Consider the following 22,415-nt stretch of genomic DNA (forward strand, 5'->3'; position numbering starts at 1 on the left):
AGTGCTACTAATTACAAGCCTTTTATTTATGCAGCTCAAAATGCTAACACTCAATCAAACAATCATACAGTAGTTAAGTACACTGTAAACCCAAATACGTTAACAAAACTATTGACTTCCATAGCAGGAAAAAATATTTTTGAAATTTGTGATAAATGATGAAGAAAATATTTTGATAAATAATGTTAACCACACATTTGACAGTACCCATTAAATTCCATCATTTTCCTACTATAGAAGTCAATGGTCACTATCTGCTGTGTGTTTACCATCATTTCTCAAAATATCTTCTTTTGTGTTCATCAGAAAAAATAAATTAATACAGGTTTACAACAACATGAGGATGAGAAAGTGATGACAGAATTTTTTATTTAAAGGGAACTTTCCCTTTAAGGTTCATGCATCATCTTATACTGGACCTTTTAGTATTTATGACTTTCCATTTTTGACTTTCCAGTTTTAAACCTGTGTGGTAACATGTAACAGGAATCAACAATGAACCAGGTTTTACCAATAAACATTATTTTAACATTTTCAAGGTAACATCAGTGCTAAGTATTAATCAATTTGTTCTTACTCCTGACATGGGACTTGTAAACCAAATGTAATTGCTGTAACAAATAGCTAGGAGCAGGGATACCAAATACACGATCAAGACACTTGAAACTTAAGTCAAACTTTGTCACTTTAAGTATTGGTTTAGACCTTTTTTCATGATTTTTTAAATAGATTTTTAAACCATTGTCGCCTGGCATTAGGGTTAGAGTTGGGTTTGGGTAAGGGTGTCATTTTATTTAAATCTAACCCTAAACCGAAGAAACAATGGTAAGAAAATAGGACAAAACAGTTGAGCAACAAATATGTGACAGTGACACGTAAACAGAAATGCGTGACATGTTCACGCAAAAAGGCAGAAAACCATGTCAGTGTCACGCAAAAGACTCACAAATTTACGTGACTATAGGTTTGCAGTTTCATGATACTGGGTTGTAACTGTACATAACACTTCTTGACATATAACAGGATTTAACATTTTGGCAAGGCAATTTTAAACATTTAGGGGGAAAAATGAGTGTCCTGCTCTCTGCTTCAGCTGCCTAATCAGGCTATCAGTAGGGTATGCAACAAACATACAGTTTTCTTAGATATACTCTCAAGATTGTCCAATCTTAGTTTGGTGCAAAATCTGCAGCATTCCAGAGTAACTGAACTCACATTTTTAAAACTCTGAAGCTTAATTTCAGCTTTATAAAACACAGAAACTACTAAAACCTGACACATAGAAACATTTTACTTAATATACATAACTACTGTATAACAGCAGTGCTGCTGCAAAACAAGTCCTTAGATTTCTGAAGTGTCTTATGGCGCCTTTCCATAGCATAGTACCCCACGGTTTGGTTTGGTTTAGTTTGGGTCGGGTCAGCTTACTTTTGGGAGCTTTTCCATTGGGATCACTTCGTAGTACCCGATACTTTTTTCGTACCACCTCGGTTGGGGTTCCAAGCGACCCGAGCTGATACCAAACGTGACGCGTAAACACTGTAGATCACTGATTGGTCTGAGAGAATCGTCATCGGCGTCGTCCTATTAAAATTAGCTTTAGCTTACTGCTAGCTTGCGCTGTCTCGAGCAAACATGTTATCATCTTTGCTCTGCTATAAGTTTCCAAACACCCTTTTAGCGATGAAAAACGTCCACAGGTTGTGAATCAGGAACACATAAAAGTTTTTTCCAGACTTGCAGTTTGTGGCGGCACATTCGCGACGTGCACGTCAGTATTATTTATGCTTTAATGCAACATCATTGAGGCTCAGCGGAGCGCCGTCGACTGAAGCCACGGGTGTTTGAACAGAAACTGTCATGTGAGACAGATGTAGTTATAAACGCGATGTGCAAACATCTATTTGTGGTGGCCAATTTTAATTTTGTGGCGGACTGATAAATAAATAAAAGTATGGGAATGTACAAGGACACTCTCACTTGTATGATGTCACAGCAGTATGCAGCGCAAATATAACGACACGCCTATAATCCCTCCCACTGCGAAGTGATACTAAACTCAATGGAAAAGCTAACCACGCCAAAGTGAGGTGAGCTGACCCGACCCAAACTAAACTAAACCGTGGGGTACTATGCAATGGAAAAGCGCCATTAATAGCACACGAGCTAACCAAGGCAGCGCTGCCTGGAAGGCACTCCCCGCCTCGAGCGTTTCAGCCAATCACAGCACTGGCGCTAGATATCGAGCCTTCCGGCAGCTTCTGGCAGTTCGAGCTGTTTTTGAATTCAGCTCAAAATGTTTAGAGCGTTTAAGTGACGTGATTCCACGTTTTCACATGTCCGTGGCAATTGAGTAACCAATTTCACGTATTGGTTACTCAATTTTTTAATTTTTTTCAAACTATTTTTGCTTGGGATTGGGGTTAGATTTGTGGTTTTTGTATGATTTTTAAACCGTTTTCACACGAGGATAAAGTTTGTGTTAGGATGTCATTTTAAGCATTGGTTTATATGTTTATTTGTCAGAATTTTAAACTGTTTTCGCTTGGGGTTGGGGTTAGAGTTGGGTTAGGGTGAGGATGTCATTTTATGTAACAAAAAGTCATTCTAACCCCAATCCCGACAATGGTAAGAATAGGAAAAAACAATTGAGTAACCAATACATGAAACTGGCACGAAAAAAAAATGTTGTGCCACAGACACGTAAAAACTCAGAAACATTTCGAGCTGAATTCAAATACAGTCACATTCCTATCTTACCATATCTGCGCTACTCACCTGACCAACGGTGAGCTCGAACTGCCAGAAGCTGGCGGAAGGCTCAATATCTAGCAGCAGTGCAATGCTGATGCTCTCGTGGCACGGGGAGTGCCTTCCAGGCAGCGCTGCCTTGAAGTTTCCGTTGAGGGCTTAAAACAGCAATGAGCGGACACATGCAGCTTAGAAATGAGTTCATATCCTTATATAAAGAACATATACGAACCATGAATTCCTTCACAAGTGTTGTGATGTCTTTGTTGAGATACACACACAGACTCTTTATGACACTTATGTCTTGTTTGAGGTGTATGTCATCAGGTTAGAAAATAATAAAACAATATTAAATACAAAGATAGTGACATAATTGTAATTAGTTCTACATAGAAACAAAATACATTTTACCACACCTTGTCATCAATTGCCATTATGCGTGATGTCTTCTGTCTAGAAGCACCTCCTTTGCTGTTGAAAACCTTATGCAGGTTTACGTTGTATCAATCCAGCTGCCCCAAGAACTTGGTCAGGAGTGGCACTGTTGTTATTTGCATTAATTCAGCGTTTATTTGAGAGAAAAAAAGGAACTTAAAATGAAATGAAATGAAATATAGGCTTACTGTGGAGGATTTAGTTGTATTTTCCCAAAATGTTATTGTGTCTAGTACTTACTTCATTTAATGTGAACAGTGCCCGCCACCTGCTTTGTAAATAAGACATCATTGGCCTGTGCTCAATCAATTCTTGTCGCCTATAGGAGAAGGTCAATTGCATTTTTACTCAGGGCTCTCAAGTGTCACGCATTGAGCGTGACAGTCACTCACTTCGGTCTTTTGTCACGCACTCCCGCCACACATTGTATTTCTCACGCAGAAAAACTATTTAAAAAATATTTAATATGCCGCAGCGCCCAAAAGTTATCTGGTCGCACCGCTCTCACTATGGAAACCAGCAGGAATCAGGCGCGTCTTCCCTGGAGTTCTTAATCGAGCCTACCACTTATCAGCCAATCAAAAAAAAAAAGAAATAGGCTACACAATAGCCAATAAGAAACGGCACTATTGTATCTGGGTAAGATTTAACGCAACAACCAAATGAAAAAAAAGCATCCTGGAATTGTTCACCATCTTCCTCGTTCACCCACAGAGGAAACCACTGGAGCTCCGAGCATCATGATCTCCTGTTACAACAAATTCACAACTTGTTTGACACAAACAATTACAACTTGACTGCTGTTAGAGAATGTTTCCCAGATAATTAGCATCAGTTTTTCATGAGTGTCTGTTACTTAGCCAACAGTTTTACAGCCTGTTTACTGACAACATCTGCTCAGAACAAGTAATGTTGGTCTCTAGGCCTAGTCATATTTTCGTTATCACACTGTCACGGTGTGTGTTACACCGAATAAGGACAAACTCAAAGACGAACCCAAACGCAAGGATGTACAAAAATATAACTATGTATTTATTAAAGAACAAAAACACCCACGTGGGGGTAAACAGAAGATAAGCAAAACACTGTGATGAAACACAAACAGAAACACGGGAAAAACAGGAACAGGTCACGGAATACATGAACACTGAATATATCACAACGAACGCGCACAACACAGAGAACGCGAGGGCATTATAAAGACACCACATCAATGGGGAACAGGTGAACATAATTAATTACGTAAGACACGAGTACATAAGGGAGTAGGGTGAAAGTGACAAGACACTGGGAACACGTGACACAAATGCATAATGTGAAAACACGTGTTCCCACACAGACCACAATGCTGACATGACCTTGCCCACAGAACACAGACCTGAATCTATACTAAGGTCTGGCAAGATCACGACAGCTACAAGACACTGGGAACATGTGGAAGCCACACACACAATGTGAATCCACATGTCCCCACACAGAACATAATACTGTCATGGTCCTGTCAGATGCACTCAGACCTAAATCTAACACAGATGTCTGACAAGACCACGACACACACGATGACTGACATATTGTCACATTATAAATATATCTCTCTCCAATAGGCTTAATAATAAATTAATTAAAGTGTATTGCATAGTCGATGTTATAGGTCACTTTTAAAATCATGTCATATTTTATAATTATATAATCCTGGCCATGGATGCATTAATAATTGCATCTGTCTTTTAAAGATGTCAGGTGAAAGGCAACTAAGCATCCTTTCATTTGTATTTGGTTTAATTGTCAGTGTCATGTGTCAAATATTTTCTTTGTGGGGGGGGGGTGTCACTCTTGCCTGTCTTCAAAACTTGAGAGCCCTGTTTACTTAAAGGAGCATTTCACCCGTAGAAACATTAATCTTTATTGAAAGTGTGTCATATTTGTAGTCGAAATGTAACATACATTTCGAATTTGGTGCCTATTTGACCGAGAAAATGAGTGTTTGTAGTCTCACCCCCTCAACAAAGATATTGGACTTCCTTCTTTCAATGCAATATGATGATTTTTACATCATTGAAAGAAGGAAGTGCAACACTGAAATCTGTATTTCTCTTGTCTCAGTGGAAACTGAAGGAATGATGCATGACCATTCAAAAACATGACTGGGGTTCAAACTATACAAAGCTTAATGCAAATGGGTGAAGTGTCCCTTTAATGACTGCTTCATTACTTTTCCCTCTCCATGCTCTCTGCTGTTTCTCCTTTTGGGAGGCAAGGAAGGAAGTTTACCTCGGCTTTTCATGCTTTTGATGTTTGATGATGCTTTACCCTGACCTTCGTGCTTGTTCCTAAGAGAATTCACTGTAATTTCAGGGTGTCCAATCTTGCTGAGTTTTGAGCGAAAGTTAGCCATCTTTATCTTGAGGTAGTGTTTCCATCCTTCAAGGCCAGTGTGAGTTCATTTTTCCCTTAAACAAGGGTGGGCATTTATCAGGGCTTCAGCTGCCTAATCAAGCTGACTATCAGTGGGATATGCAGCATACCTAAAGACCTCCTCATCCATTGCTTCAAGAATGTCCGATCTTAGTTTTGGTGGTGGAATAAGTAGCATTCCACTACTGCTGAACTCTGTACCAGCCCTCTGAAGCTGAATTTCAGCAGAACATGAAAAATGAGGAACTACAAAAACCTGAGGCCAAGAACTGGTTCTTGACTCAGGAGACGTAACCAGTCTCAGCATTGCCGCCAACCGAGTCATCAGATAAGCTGACTTCTTTGACTAAGTCCATAGCACAAAGGCTAGCATCTCTCATGTCAGCAGTATCAGAGGTACATAATGAACTGGGTGAAGGAACATGAATGGAGAACAGGAAGGTACATCAGGCTTAGGTTCTTGCATGGTGTTATTACAGTCATCAATTAATAGAAAAATCAGTTTAAGGGTATCCTTATCTTCAATCTGACTGGTAGACATAAGATTTCTATATTCATTTTCAAAGTCCTTACCTTTGAACTGAAGCCTGGACTTCTGCTTAACCCCAAAATCATTATCTCATGGAAAAGCTCATTCAGAGACGTTGATATTCCATTCTTAAGTGTAAATTTTCTTGCATCACCATCCCCACCAAAAACAATCCTGCATGTAACTGTATTAAACACTTCATACATATTTTACCTTATATGAGGATGTGTCTCTTCAGAGTAACCATTCGACTTCCTCCTACCATATAATCATAAACTGGATAAGCATCAGTTAGAGTTTCAAGATTAATAAGGGCAACCTCTCTATCAGGAGAGACAGCCAACTGAAATGCTCTAAAATGTTCCTGATACAATGCACACAGTACCTTCACAACAAAATGCAAATTGCTCTTAACGATACACATTTTAAGAATTTCAAGACTTCTTAAGCTTAAAGGACTGGAAATGGTAAGCAATCATTTGCTGGTGTTTGGCAGCTAGTGTGAGCATTATGTTTTTAAAACAATTTGTGTGGCGAGCAACTTTCTTTAAGAATCTATGTTTCGCCTTAAATCTCATAATCCACTGGCCCACCAGAGATCCAAAACATTTAATCATTTGTGGATAATGTGCCACGATGTCAGGAGGGTAGCCTTGCATTACATGAAAGTAAGATAATTTCTCTGTTAATGCACAACCCCTTTTTACTCCACAAATCATGGCAGAGTTTTCCTTTGCAGATGAAACGTGTGTGTCATGAATTTGCTTTGTTCTAAGGGCAAAATACCCAGTCTGAACAGACAAAGCCTGGATCTCTAACCTCTTCCCTACATAAAACCTGCAAAAGTACTCACCAGAGAAACTTTCTATGAACCCTGCTAAACTGTGGGCCCCTAGGTTATCTTCAATGACAGACTGAACTGGACCTTTCACAAACCTTCTAAGTTCTGGAACATTAACACAATGACTTTCTAATGTAATAAATTCCTATAAAAGAGGCTCTAAAGTTACCATGACGCATAGAACTTAATCCATCTGCTAGATCCATGGTCTTGGTAAAAACAAACTTCCGCTGGATTTTGGGTAGGCAAAGTATTCTGTAACATGCTGAGACTGTGGTGGAATCCAAGTGCAAAAATGTATTAATAAAGGAAGGGAAACAAGACAAAAGGGTAATCCATACGTGTAATCCAGTACAGGCCATGGTCAAAATCCAAACCATAAACAAGAACATGAACATGAATATGAAACAGTGGCAAGACAATGAAAAGGCTTGGTATGCAGGTTACAACTGACAATACTTTGCAATGTGAATAAGTAGATGGCGTGGTTTTATACAGAGAGAACAGGAAGTGAAAGCAGAAGCAGAGTGAATGTCCAAAGTCCGGTTGGTGGGGAGGGTGCCACCTGGTGGTAGGATTAATGGATGAATGAGCAGAGAGAGCCATGATGACTACTGACATTTAGCATGAATATAGCATGGTGTTAACATTATGTCAGCATGATTTAGCACAAAGCTAGCATGATTTAGCATGAAGCTAGCATGATTCTGATATGATTTAGACCAGGGGTGTGCAATACGTCGATCGCAAAGGCAATGCCGGTAGATCGCACATAAGTTAAATATATATGATGCTGCATGAGCATCGGAAAACAGAGGGCGAAATAGGCATTATGAGAGGGGCCAATCACACCAAAAGCGTTTATGGCAGTTGCAGGCGCCATTTTTGAATGATATTCTATGGATAGGGAGTGTTTACGCGCTGTTTAAGCTATGTTTATGCGCGCTGAGCGGTTTTGCTGAGAGCGGAGAAGCGCCCGACGTCATTCCATTGTCCAATCGAATGAGGGGAGAGGCGGGCCTTACGTTGTGGTGAGGGAAGTTTACAGTTGATTTGAAGAACAGGACTCCACTCGCTTACTCTCTCCTGTGTTTCTGCACCTCTCATCCTCAAACAAGGTCAGAGCAAGCGCCCTCTTTTTAAAGTTTCTGCTAATATGACAGTTAACAGCAAAAGAGCGCTCACGCTTCAATATTTGTTTGACAAGACAGCTGACTCGGTGGTTGCCTAGCAATAGAAAGCCGCATCGCACTGCTCTTTTTTTTAAAGAGAGGCTTCTGATACTGTTGTCTTTTCCTAGTTTGTTTCACTAAACTGCATCTCCGCTATTTTAAGCAGTATTTGACATGTACTCAATGACTTTTTTAACTCCTCAAAAAGAATGAAGTAGCCTAGCCTAATGGGGACAGCCTTAAATTCAATGTAGAGATATGCAGTATAGTCCTAATACACTTTTAAATTGTCATTAAAAAATGTAACTGTGTTTTTTAGCAGGTAGATCGTGTCGGCTTTATCATTTTAAAAGTAGATCACCACACAAAAAAGTCTGGACACCCCTGATTTAGACTCATTCAGTGTACATGGCCAGCATTTTAATAAAAACCTGTCTGAGTTACTTTTGGTGAAGGATGAAAATTCATCAAACACATGGTTATCGTTTGCTTATATTTATACACTGTGAATGAAAAACACGCTCCACTTGCTGCTCATTCTGGGACTATAAAGAATGTGTATTTTAAGTACAAATGTAATAGCATTTCATGGGGCAATGTGTGTCAAGGTTTATCTGTTTTGTAATCTATTTATTTATTTATTGTTTATGTCATTCCATTGCCATCTAGGTCTATATTGATGCAGGAGGGGTTGTAATTTCAGCTTATGCTGAAATAATCAGTGGAACAAGCATGGAACCTAAATAAATGTTAAAAACAAAGCAATATTAATAATAATAATAATAATAATAATGTAACAGTGCAATATTACAACTTTTTGATAATTTTTGATAAATATAATTGGTAGAGCCCGACCGATATGCGTTTTTTCGGGCCGATGCCGATACAGATATTAGGGAGTAAAAAAAGGCCGATAACGATATATCGGCCGATATTCTTTATGTGTATATTATAGTTCAGTACACATATACTACAGTATATTATACTACAGTACTGTACATAGAATACACTATATACTTTAACATAATATACTGTATATGAAAAAATACAATGCAATGCAATGATCACTCACAAATGTGGTGATCACTCACAAATGTGGTGATCCAACACTTATATTGATATGACAAAGATATGTACTATAGGCAAGAAGTTAACAATAAACTGTATTATCCAAAATTAGTCGAATATCAGTGCACTAAACAGTAAACTTGACTTATTATAAATAACTTTAAAACACAAAGAGAACAAAATACATAAAACTTGCATCATTTGCAGTTTTGACGAGAATAACGTTATAAAGAGAAACTTATGAAGTCATTGATTATTAGCTTTACAGTAAGTTGTGTACTTCACAAATTAGTAAGCCACTCACCGTTACGAAGACAATGCTTGACGGAGCACATACTAATGTACGCTATGTTTAATGTTGTGCACAACGTTTTTATAACACAAACCCAGGGTTCCGTGCAAACTTTAGACTTTTATAAAACTAAGCGTCTTCGCTCGGCCCCTTTTATTTAGCAAGGGTGTAGAGTTGCGCGAGCTTATTGAATCAATTGCTCTGAAATTGGCATGTTAACTAACAACACAAGCAGCAGTAATCTCATATAGTGTTATATAAGTGCCCGGCTGCGCGTAGTTTAAACGTGTCATTTCTCCGTCTCGCGTCATTTCTCCCGCTTGCGTTTTAACTCGCAAGTCGACAAAGAGATGGATTATAAACACCAAATGTAAACGGGAATGCGTCTCTCTTGTCCATTTATAATCCAATCGACCAATGTGCGTCTTAACACCAAGTGTAAAAATGTTGTGAAGAAGACACTGCGTGACTGCTTCCATGCCACCTGAACTGAGAGACTGACTGAAGTGAAGGAAGGGGGTGGGGGATTGGATGGTGTCACTACAGTGAGTGACCTGGGTCACCATTAGCAACCAGGAGGGCGCACTCTGCTGGACAAACAAGTACTTACATCTTTCAAATGCATTTAAAGAGACACAAGGCAGCATTTTTATGTTAATAAATCATCTTCGTAAGTCTGTATATGGTTAAATGACTCATTACATGACGAATGAAGACTCTCTCGCCCGCCCCTACCGTCTGTAGGAAGAATACCCCACTTGCAAGTTTGCTGTATCCGACTCGGTGTCCTTCAGTCTCGTAAAGTCTCAGATATAGAAAGCATTTACTCCCAGACACTAGGGGGAGCTAGTAGAGAAATAATACTCAGACTTGCCTTGCCCTTTAATGTGTTCTGTAACAAACGTTCATATCGGCGCATATCTGCGGCTTATATGCCGATACAGATATATCTGCGACGTGCTCATATTGGCCGATAAAATCGGCAAAACGATAAATCAGTCGGGCTCTAATAATTGCCAACACTTTAAATGAGGTTGTATTTGTAAACATTAGTAAATGCATTAGCTAATTTGAACTAACCATAAACATTTATTAATCTTGTGCATTAACTCATGTTAAAAAATGTAGTAGTTATTGCTGAAAATAACATGAACTATGATTAATAAGCTCATTTATCAATTAATATAAAATTTTATATGTTGTCAGACGTTATTTGGTTAACCAGGTTACAACTTTCTTATAATAATGACTTAAAACAAGATATGACCATAATGATATTTAACTGATAAAACAGTTAGGCTACATATCTGAACTAATGTAAATGATTTAAGAAGTCTATAAAAGATGACAGATTACTAAAACCTACCAATTATACATAAACTTAAATTCAAAATTTTTTTAATATAATATATAATAAATACAATTGATTGAAAAAATCAGTTTTTGCATCATTTTCATTTCATTTACTACACCGCTTTTACCAGTGGATGTTGCCAGCATGCGGGGGGTTCTGGCCACATTGTGCATGCACATGTTAAGTTTTAATTTTGAGAAAGCATTTCATTACTATAATATACTTAGTCATTATTTTTGAGAAAGTTTCACATTGCAATGACATACTGACTTTGTTTGTGAAGAATGTTAAGAATTGTGTTAATCAATGGTGCATGCTTTCCCCTCATTTTGCCACATGGAATGTGGAAACTTTAAATATTATGAGTTTTCTTGGCGTTTTAAAATTGAATTAAGGCATTTTATTTAATTCAAATATAAGTAGTCTAAATTAAACGCCTCAAGTTGGAGGTTCAATCTAGGCCCTTTGATAGGTAGATCTTGCCTTACATTAAGGCCGAGGTTGGGGATCTTGGGCGTTTTAAATGATGGTGACCACTGCTTTAGAAGTATGTTTAACTAATATTAACAAATAAAACGTTTTTGTTAAGTGTTATATAATTTTAAGGTTTATATCTATCAAATAACACTTGGGACAGCACACACTCTAAAAAAAATGGTGCTAAATAGCACTAAGAGCTCGTTATCATAGGGAAAAAATTTTAGTGCTATGTAGCACCTATAAAGCACTTATGAAGAACCATACAGGCGTGAAATGGCACCACTATAGGACCAGATATGGTTCTATATAGCACTATATGGTTCTACATAGGTGCTATACTGTATGGCACATAAAATGGTTCCCCTATGATTACGAGCCAGTGAACCACTTTTGGTGCTATTTAGCAGCGTTTGTTTTTAGAGTCCATGCCAGGAATTAATTTTTTTTTAATATAAATGTTCAAATATTTGTGTAAATATACAACTAAAATACAATCCTTTCAAGAACAATTCATTTCCAGATGTAACATGGGATGATTTCCCTCAGGGAAAAAATGCATGGGGTGAGAGTACCATAACAAACACTGGAGGGTAAGGTACATCTGCATGCAAACAAAAATATTATGAATAAAATTCATATTTGCAATGTAATATAATATGCAAGTCTGTCCTGTACATATGTATACAGGTGCGTGTCAGCTTGAACATTTATTATATTATCTCTGTTTATTATAGAGATTATAAAGTTTTTATTTTCTTCATATGTGTTTTCGTGAGAACAATGAATTGCTGCTTCTGAGCCAGTGCACCTGAGAATATATGAACAAATGCTGTAGTATGTTTAGCCAGTAACAACTTATAAACAAAGAGACATCAATCTGCATCCATGTCATTTTAAATAAGGTCAACATGAGATGATAAGTAAGTGTTATAAGTTTTTTTAGTCATCATATTTAGAGATTTTGTAACTTTTTCAAATTTTCAGATACAGTATATATCTTAGGTAAATCACTCAATCAATCAATCATAATTAGAAACACTGTTAACCCAAATCCGTTGACAAAACTAAAAAACAGCTTTAGGTAATAAACTGTAACTCGATTATTTACGTTTTGAAGTTCACAGATTGAAGTAAGTTGAACCAAATATTACTGTACGGTACTGTACATTAATATGTGGTTTGAAATCCTATACATATCACATTTCTGGAAATATTTAGCATATCTTTTTACTATTTTTAGGTTTCATGCCACATAAAATCATGCACAGAGTGATCCAAAACCATTTCGCTCTCGCTGTATTTTGATGACTCATGCAGTCCTCTCTAGTGCAAATACAAATTCTAGTTTATGAGCTATTACAAGCTAAGGTGCAAGGAAAAGTTTGAGTGCATTACACAGCACAATTGCATGAGGAACAATATGAGCCACATGCAATTCAAGCTCAGGTGTGAAGTAAGGTCATAGAATGAGCGCATTATGAGCTCAGGTACAAGGGAAAGTCTGAGCCGTCTATCGACACAAATCTAGTTGTAATATACAGTGTTGACAGTCAAATTGGATATGCACAAAATCGGATTCTGAATCGTGGTCACTAAATGAATCACCAGCATCTTCTGAAGGCAGATATTCCCCTTCATAATCATTGTCAGTGAATATAAGACCCAATACTTCATTGCAGGTAAGCTTTTTTGATGCCATTATATGATCATGTATTGAAAAAACTCGCTGAGGTTATCGCTCTGATAAAATGACTCACTTGCACACTAGCTTTGCTGTTGCGCACTTCAATGCGCTCTTGCTCTAAGAGTTTGTATAGTAGCATGATGTTTTTCTGAGTCGTGTATAAAGTATGACATGTCTGCCATCTAGTGGAGGGGGGGATGAACGAAATTTGACACCCTATGTGACAAAATCGGCAGTTACATTCAGTGACGCATCTTGTCGACAAAAGTCGACCGTGGCGCCTAGAGGGTTAAAACTGTCAGCATAGTAAAGATAGGTCAAGGTAGTATTTATTGTCTCCCTTGGGAGAATTGTTCATAGTCACCATTATGGTGAACAGTGTTTTGTTTAGTTGGGCACTTCACCCTTGATTTTTATTCATCTAGCTCTCTTGCACCAACTGCTGAAATGTTTCAATGTAAATGTCTGCTTTTAACTGAAAAGATTTATAAATAAAGGTTCATGAAGTTGCAGATCAGTGTAAACTGAATGATTTTTTGGGTTAATACTTTATCAGATGATAATGTCTTAAGACAGACAAATTAAGTTTCTTGCTAAACATTTTTACTCTGGATACAGAGCAACGCAAAACAAAAAAGGCAAGAAAACATAAACAGCACTTGTAAAAAAACTAAATTGTTGTCCCCATTTAAAATAAATGTCTCTGCATTACAATTCTGTTTCAGGGAAATTACACCAAAATGTAATTTCTATCATCATTTACTCAGTCACATATTGTTCTAAACTTGTAAAAATGTTATACATTTACATTTTATATTTATAGGAATGCAGGAAAGTGTGAATGTATGCCGGTGCAATCCCAGTGAAAGTTCTGTAAGTGAGCAGTAGTGACTTATACCTGACATGGGCTTCAATTGGTAGCCAGTGGAGAGAGATGAAGAGCTGCGTAACATAAGCCCTTTTGGGGATCTGGAAGAGGAGATGAGCCGCGTTCTGAACCAGTTGGAGTGGTTTGATAGACCATACAGAAAGGGCAGCAAGGAGAGCATTGCAATAGTCCAGCCTAGAGATTACCAGGGCTTGGATCAGGAGTTGTGCAGCATGCTCTCTAAGGAATGGGCGTATCTTTCTGATATTGTATCATGCAAATTAACATAGTCGCGCAGTCTTTGGAATGTAATCAGTGGGACAGTTCGTCAACAAATATTACATTGTGTTTTCTGGCAGTTTTAAAATGAGTAATGGTGGTGTTGCCCAGTTTAATTGATAGGTCATGCTGTATCTTGGGTTGTGCTGGAAATACAAGCAGCTCTGTCTTCGCTGGGTTCAGCTGGAGGTTGTGTTTCTTCATCCAGGCCAAGATGTCTGCTAAGCAGGCTGTAATGTGTGGTGGTATCATCTGGATGAAATGAGAAGAAAATCTGGGTGTCATCAGCATGGCAGTGGTAGGAGAAGCCACATGCCTGTATAATAGGTCCTTAAGATGTTGTTAAGATGGAGAAAAGGAGTGGACCAAGCACTGATCCCTGAGGGTCCCCAGTGACAATCTGGTGAGCTGTGGACTTCGTGCCCCTCCACGACACCCTAAAGGATCTACCAGAGAGTAACACTTTGAACCATTGGAGAGGGGTACCTGTGATCCCTAGCGATAATAGGGTGGTTAGTAGGATCTGATGGTTGACTGTGTCAAAGGTTGTCTACAGTGTCAGTCAGCAGACAAAAATAACACAAATGGATGTTGGATGTGAGTGTAGTGTGTTCTGAGGTTAGTGGTGTGAAAAATTGGTTGCTGATGGATGATTGTTTGGTAAAGTTTTGTTTGTGAAAAAGTTTGCAAAGTCATCAGCTGACAATGAGGAAGTGGGTGGAACAGGGGGGGGACAAAGTAGAGTTGAAAGTTTTAAATGGCTGCTTTGTGTTGAGTGCATTACTTACCTTTGTGGTAAAGTAATATGTTTTAGCTGTAGTAACGCTACTAAAGAAAGAAGACAGAAGTGACTGGCAGTGACAGAGGTCAGCAGCGTTGTTAGTTTTGTGCCATTTCCTTTCAGCAGCCCAGGGAATGCCTAAATTGCTCATGGAAAATGTCAGATAGACAGGGTCAAGAAGGAGTAGCACAAGCTGGTCTGGATGAAGCAGACCAAAGAGTATCTAAACATGATGTTAGTGTAGAGCATAAGGTGTCAGTTGCATCAGCATCTAAAGATAAAAAAAGTGGCATGGAAGTGAGGATGCAACCTCAGCAGACACAATACAAGGGGAAAGAGAGCGAAAGTTACGTCTAAAAAGTAGTGGAGATGGTGTGGGTATGTAAAATGTAGGAAAAAGCATGTTGAAAGTTATGTAAAAGTGGTCAGATAGATGGAGAGGTCCTTAATGTTGTTCTTAGTGTAGCTCTGGGTGTAGATGAAATCAAGCTGGTTTCCTGACCTGTTAGTGACAGCAGTGGTGAAGCGAGTAAGGTCGAATGAGGAGGTGAGTTGATAATTAAGCTAAATTACATCAAAAGTTTTACATTCATTCATTTTACTTTTATGTTCATATAGCAAACTTATTGATTTAAAACAACACTTCATGACAGACTACACATCAATTACTAAACTAACTTGATCCAACATAAAAATACACATGAAACAGCATTTTGGAGATGATTTGGTAAACTGTGTAAATATATACAGAAACTAACAAATATAACAGTAAATTACAATCTAAATATTCAGGAGCAAAGGTTTAGAAGGACAGTACTGTACTGTGATCACGGTTTACTACATTACTTTCACAGTATTTTATCATAAGAAGTGTAATGAAAATTGCTAAAGAGCAGAACTGTTCTGTGGTTTCACAGAAATTGACAGTAATTGACTCATTCTTGTTGCTTTGACAGAGCAAGGTATATAGACGGTTTCAGCAGTAACAACATAAACAAGCGGCTTTCGTGGTCATGTAACGTGGGGCTGCAAAAGAGAGTTGAATCCATGTGCAAAGGAGGTTTATTGAAGTAAATCCCAAAAGGGCATGCAAACACATCCAAAAGGGGCAATCCAAAAGGTAATCCAATAACAGGCAATAGGTCAGGGCAGGCAGCAAAACAGACAAAATCCAAAAGAACAGGCACGGGTCAAAAAACAGGCAGACAAAGAACAAAATGCAGGACAACAGGTATAACTACAGACAGGCTAGACAAACAGGCTGGACATAAGTAATAATTAGCCGTGATATTATCAAAAGGAAGTGGCTTTATACTAAACAAACAGGAAGTTGGAAGTGAAGCATGGCATGATGATATTTCAAAATAAAAGTCAGAACAGAACAAGGTGTCAAAATAAAAGTCCTAATAACAAAAACAAACAGAACACAAGACAAAAACCCTTACAGGTCATCGCGTAACTTCTGGTAAACTCCGCGAAGAATAAATAACAACAATGTCCTTTTAAAGTACTTTATTTATATAACAAGCAAAATAAACAATGTGTAGATTACACAGGAACACAAAACATTTGTTATTTTTGACGAGGTATTTGTTTAAGGGTTCAGCTTCAGCAACTAGACCATTAAACAAACAGAAACCTGGAAGTAAAGTTCAGACCAGACGCTTATCGCGTCACCGCACGTATGCCCGATGAAACGGTCTATAGTGTTATTGTAACACCACACACTACAGAGTGAATAAAGGGACACTGTAACAGTGCTTAAGTTAATGAGATAGTGAAGTGCTGATTGAATATTAATTACTTCACTTCAAGTTTCTGGTTTGTTCTTTATTTCTGGTTTGTCTACAAAAGCTTTAGTTGGGCCCTTGGTTTTACCAAGCTTATCTTAGTTTCTCAGTTTTCTGTACTCGTTCATCTTTTTCTCAATAGCTGGGTTTTTCCATCCAAAACGTGAAGTGAATCTTTTCAAAATTTGCAAAAATGTTAAAACAAACATTAATGTTCCAATATATAAGTAATGGTATGTGTGAATAATGCAAAACATGCAACTTTAAATTGCATGTGTTGAAAACCCCTGCATGTATAAGAGGTTATTACAACAAAAACCAAACCTTGCCAAGAACGGACAGAAACACAATAACAGCGATTATGTAAAAAACAATGAAGGTCACATCTATGATTCTTGCCACTCTGGTCCAGTATAGTGATGCCTTCTTTTGAGTGTTAACCAAACATGTCATCTCTTCAATTCTACTGGTAACTGTGTCTACGTCACCTGTGGAAAGAATGACAAACCATTGCTTTGGATCAATGCTTTATTTTTCTGGTTGTATAGGTAAAACGTTTTAAACGGTTTAAAATTTTTATTAAATAATAATAATAATAATGTTAATGTATTTAATTCAACTTTGAGTTCAATTCTTTTTATGTGGATTGTAACAAATATTTTAGTAAATATTTAGAAACAAAAAAGACAACTTCTATTGTTTTAAATGAAAGTAACTCGGACAAGAAGCAAATATTTAGTTATTTGGCAGTTTAAGTTGTTTACACAATCTCGTCTATATATACAGCTTGCACAGACTGTCAAGAATATAGATAGGTGTCACGCATTGGATAAAGACGCTGATGACAGGATACAAAAGGACATATAACTTATATAACTTTAATGAAACTCATTCACATCACACAAACGTGCTCACAATAGACAATACCTGCAACTCAGGATTGGGAATAAATACACAGGACTACAGGTGGAAACAATCAAGGAAATTGGATGGCGAATACAACACAGGTGAGAACACTTTACACAATGAAAACGAACACAAGACAATGACGACTCTTTCAATTGCAATATGTCAGTATCACAGTATGAATCTGAAAAACCTTTAAAATAAGGTCCTATTGAAAGTAGTTATCCAATAAATAACATTGAACTGTGGATTAAATGTCCATTAAATGCCTTGGTCATTGCATTTTTGGATATTATAAGTATTAATGCCACTCTTCCGAAACAGACAGCAGACAGAAATAACAGAAGGGAATCGCGGTCTGCTAAAATGCTAATATCATTCATGACTGACGTCATGTTCATCTATCGTTCGATAAGTCGATATAGTAAATATCGCCTATGCATGCTACTATATTCTGTTTTACTGTCATGCTAGTAGCATTATGAATGTCAACAAAAATTGGGTCTTGAAGGATTCTAGCATAAATGTCACTAAATCCTTATAAAACTTTTGATCTTTACATCGTCCGTTCTATTATATCATAAGCTATTGCCCTCCACCTCTCTTTTTCTCCCCAGCAAGCAAAAACCGAGACAGTGAAATGATGGCTAACTATAAACCCAATATAGTCTGGCTCTGAGTAACTCAACTACATTTTTAATAGCAAAAGTTGTAACTGCTAACATTAGCTTGTGCAGATTAAAATAACCCAAACAATTATATTGTCAGTATATGTACAGTGTACTACACACACACACACACACACACACACACACACACACACACACACACAGATATAGATATGAAGAGCTTGTGTTATAAATAGTAGAGTGTACTGATAAGTAAATTGAAGTTACAATTCACGTTCAAATGGTGGTTTCACACTTACCATGATGAGCAGTTGCAGCAACTTTAGTTTCCTCTGGTGCTTCTAATTTGGTTTCTTCTCCTTTAGTAATGAGAAAATTCACAAAGATGGTCTCCACAATGCTTAGGCCAATAAGGGTGAAAATAACACCACAGTAAATCCCTGTAAAACAGCAAAGCGTGAGGAACTGTTGCATTACTAAGGTTTTAAACTGTTGCATTCTTAAATCTGTTAAAGACAACTTTTAAGACAAGACTCCTAAATTATAGTGTCACCCCAAGTAGCAAAGTTTCTCTGGCCTCAACAAGTTTTATGCTTAGTGCAGTACTGTATATACCTGTGTCCTTAGCCCAGATCTGGCTCACACACTAATGCACAGAAATGGATTTGTTGACTCAACTTGAATCAGTTGAATCATGTTGTTGCTTTAAGTTATAGAATAAAATCCCAAACCCGGGTGTTAAATGAGCTCTTGGCTCTTGCACTGTGCTAATATTTTTTTCTTTGGCCAGTGTGTTGAGCAGCTATGTTTGCTTTGACAGAGAAAATAAAAATCAGTCACAAACATGATTCCTCCATAATTGTTAAAGGACAAGTTTGGTATTTTACACTTAAAGCCCTGTTTTAAGATTGTTTATGATGAATTAGAACGGTTTTGACTGAAATTTCGACAAATGTGGCTGCCCCGAGAATTTTCAGGTGTTTGTGTTTCACCTTCCACCTCTATAATGTGTGTATAGGTGCACTGGAACAATCCTTCCTAAAATGCATTAAATTTTCGTTTACAAAGACGTGAAACTCACAGAGTGGTCAGGGGTGTTCACTGATATGCTCACACAACAATCGCTGCAAAAGATGCTGTCCAACAGGTGTTTTACCATTCGTTGTAAACTTGTGGACCTATTTTTCCAAACGCCTCACCCGTACATTCTTCCATTGAGAGCTTGAATAATAGACACTCCAGCTCAGTTGGTGGCGCTAATCCACCTTTACCAATTGCAAGAATACAAACAACGTTACCGGCGCGGAATAATACCGTACCTCACAGCACATCTAATACAAGTCAATGGAGTTGACTAAAAACTACGATAAAACCTGTTGGAAAGCATCTTTTGCAGCGATTTTGTGTGAGCATATCAGTGAACACCCCTGACCACTCCGTGAGTTTAACGTCTTTGTTAACGAAAGTTTAATGCATTTTAGGAAGGATTGTTCCAGTGCAAATTTGCAGCCATTGTGGAGGTGGGAGGTGATACAATAAACTCCCGAAAATTCTCGGGCCAGCATCATATGTCCAAATTTCAGTCAAAACCATTCTATTTCATCATAAACATTCTGAAAACAGGACTTTAAGTGTAAAATACCCAACTCGTCCTTTATCTCACTGTCATGCATTGTGTGCAACACTTTTTGTCTTCCTCTTTGCATTTTGTCCACTTTTGTTGCAGCTACTGTAAAGAAACTCTTAAGCCTCTTAAAAGTCGTTTTCCATATTCCTAACAATTTATAGAATTAAGATGCTTTCTGAATTACTTCTTTCTATAAAAGAATATGTTCTGTAATTTTAAGAGGAAACCACATTTCTAAGAATTTTCTTAAAATTGTATTACTAGTATATTTCATTTATTTCACCTTTAACACTCACTACATCTAACTCCTCAGAGCTGGAGCAGTGCATACAGTATGACTCCTAATTGGGGTGGCAGAAGCCAGAACCCGAGGGCCCTGTATCCCTCCCAGAAGAGACGGACCTAGAGGGGTGAGAAACGGCCAAAGCTGTCTCATAACCCTCAGCGAGCTCCATCTGCGAGCCTCACAATCGTAAACAATGTGCTGCCTCAGCAAACGCAGGTCTTATATCATTCCTGCTTATTGCTACTAGCCATTGTTTTAATGTTACTAACAGAACACAAAACAACTTTAAGCCAATTAGACAAGTCATCATGTTTTCTTTTCAAGTACAGTTTTTACTTTTGGTAGTAAGCAGCAATGAACATGACAGACAGTTTTTCAATAATGTGCTGGAATGTATTGAACAAATGCATAGAAAAGCAGATGATTCTTTAGGGCACAATAGGCTACAAAGAGAATTTTGTGATAATGCAGGCTATTGGGACTAAACCATAAAAATAAAAGAATAGGTAATTTGGGAAAGATTTGAATTTGGGAAAGAGAGGGTAAAGATGTGTCATGGTCGTTACACTGCGAGGGTGCATTGTTTCAGAATAATTCAGAGTTAATTATTCTGCTTAATAGCACCTTTACTACACCATAAGACATTTTTTGGATGTTTTATTTTTAAATATTTGAATATTTGTCCATAAAATGCTATGTTGAGTAGGACTATTTACTAACGCAGCTCATCTAAAGTGTGAAAAGGCACTTCTCGTCATACAAGTTGCTTTTATTGTAAAGTTTTTGCACTTTCAATGTTAATCTAAGAAGAATGTGTGTGTGTGTGCGTGCATGTGTGTGTGTGCGTGTGTAATGGTGTAGACGCATTTCATCCCTATATGGCAATGTCTTATTACAGGGCAATCTTCTACATTAGTCATGGGCACAAAGGCATAATCATTTATATATTTTAACACATTAATATTCATAGCAACATATAATTTTATAAATCCAAACACCTCTACATGTAACAATCTGGAAATGAATGATTGCCAGTGAACTAATATCAAAAGCATGCACTTCTTTGTCTGTGTGTTTCTCCTTCAAGCTTTGCTCTTATCTCGGCCATCACCAGCTGGACATTCCTTCACTCAAGCTACCTCCCCCCAGCAACCCTCCACACACAGACAGCTCCCATATCCTCAGCACAGGAATCAATCCCGCAAAAGCACACATAAGCTGAATTATAACGATACGATTAGTAGAATACATTTAAACAACATCAAATTCCACAATTGATCAGATATGAAAAAGTTTTACAGCGCGCTGGGTTGTTTCAAGGCCACAATCGGCAAGCAACTAACCCCCAGCACGCTGTAAAACTTTTTCATATCTGATCAATAAATATTCAATTTAGATATTTGTATCTTTCTCCATTGATGAACACGCTTTGGACGCCTTAAAGTCCAACAGTAACAATTTTAACTTGTTTTTATAAGTTATGCCAACTTATCCAAAGTAAAAAAAACTGTTGTTTTAACTTGCTAATTTTTTTACAATATCGCTATATCTTAATGCTGACTTAATCTGCTCATTTAGTACCAGTACTCAAATATAAAGTGTCTTCTGCTAAGGGAACTGGAAAATCAAACATTCTTATACCGATGTGATCAAATGGGTAATTTATTTTTTTTTTTTATCCTAACTAAAATGTCACTTACCAATCAATGGGATTTTATTGGCTGCACATGGCAGCTTGTCATAAAGAATCAGCAGTAACACAGACAGCATTAAAGTCACTTTAAAACTCAGCTTTTTTGCCTCAGATGCATTTATAAAGAATTATGCCACATCCAGCACAAGGAAACAAAACACTGGTAAAATTAAGTTGATGATATACAGCAGAGGTCTCCTCTTGATGGTGATCTGCAATATAAGAATATAAACAGTATGAACAATACAGTTATGTAAAACTAAATATTTTATTATGTTAAAGCCTAACTGCAATTCTTCTGCAATTATGAAAACTGACCAATTGGTGTTGATTATGCAAGTAAAAAGTGGACATTAAGCCTATGGGTCAGTCTGGCCATCTAATGATGACTAATGTCCTAATTTTTAGACAGTTATAATTCCAGCCTGTATACTTTATTGTACTGTACTTTACTGTTAATAATATGAACACCCTTTCTAAACCCAAAAAGTAATTTTACGTAGCACTTTACAGATCGGTAATAACTGGGTAA

At 37.5% G+C, this 22,415-nt stretch overlaps 1 long non-coding RNA gene across 1 annotated transcript; it reads right to left on the reverse strand.

Annotated features, from left to right (window-relative positions):
• Window positions 1-17,022: 17,022 nt before the first annotated feature.
• LOC141351000 (uncharacterized) lies at window positions 17,023-22,144 on the reverse strand. Its single transcript, XR_012359138.1, has 3 exons — window positions 21,891-22,144; window positions 18,577-18,717; window positions 17,023-17,230 (listed from the first exon to the last, which is right to left on the reverse strand). It is a non-coding gene; the product is annotated as an uncharacterized lncRNA (long non-coding RNA).
• Between the last annotated feature and the right edge of the window lie 271 nt (window positions 22,145-22,415).

Source organism: Misgurnus anguillicaudatus, chromosome 19 (assembly GCF_027580225.2).
Source record: "Misgurnus anguillicaudatus chromosome 19, ASM2758022v2, whole genome shotgun sequence".
Lineage (NCBI taxonomy): Eukaryota > Metazoa > Chordata > Actinopteri > Cypriniformes > Cobitidae > Misgurnus > Misgurnus anguillicaudatus.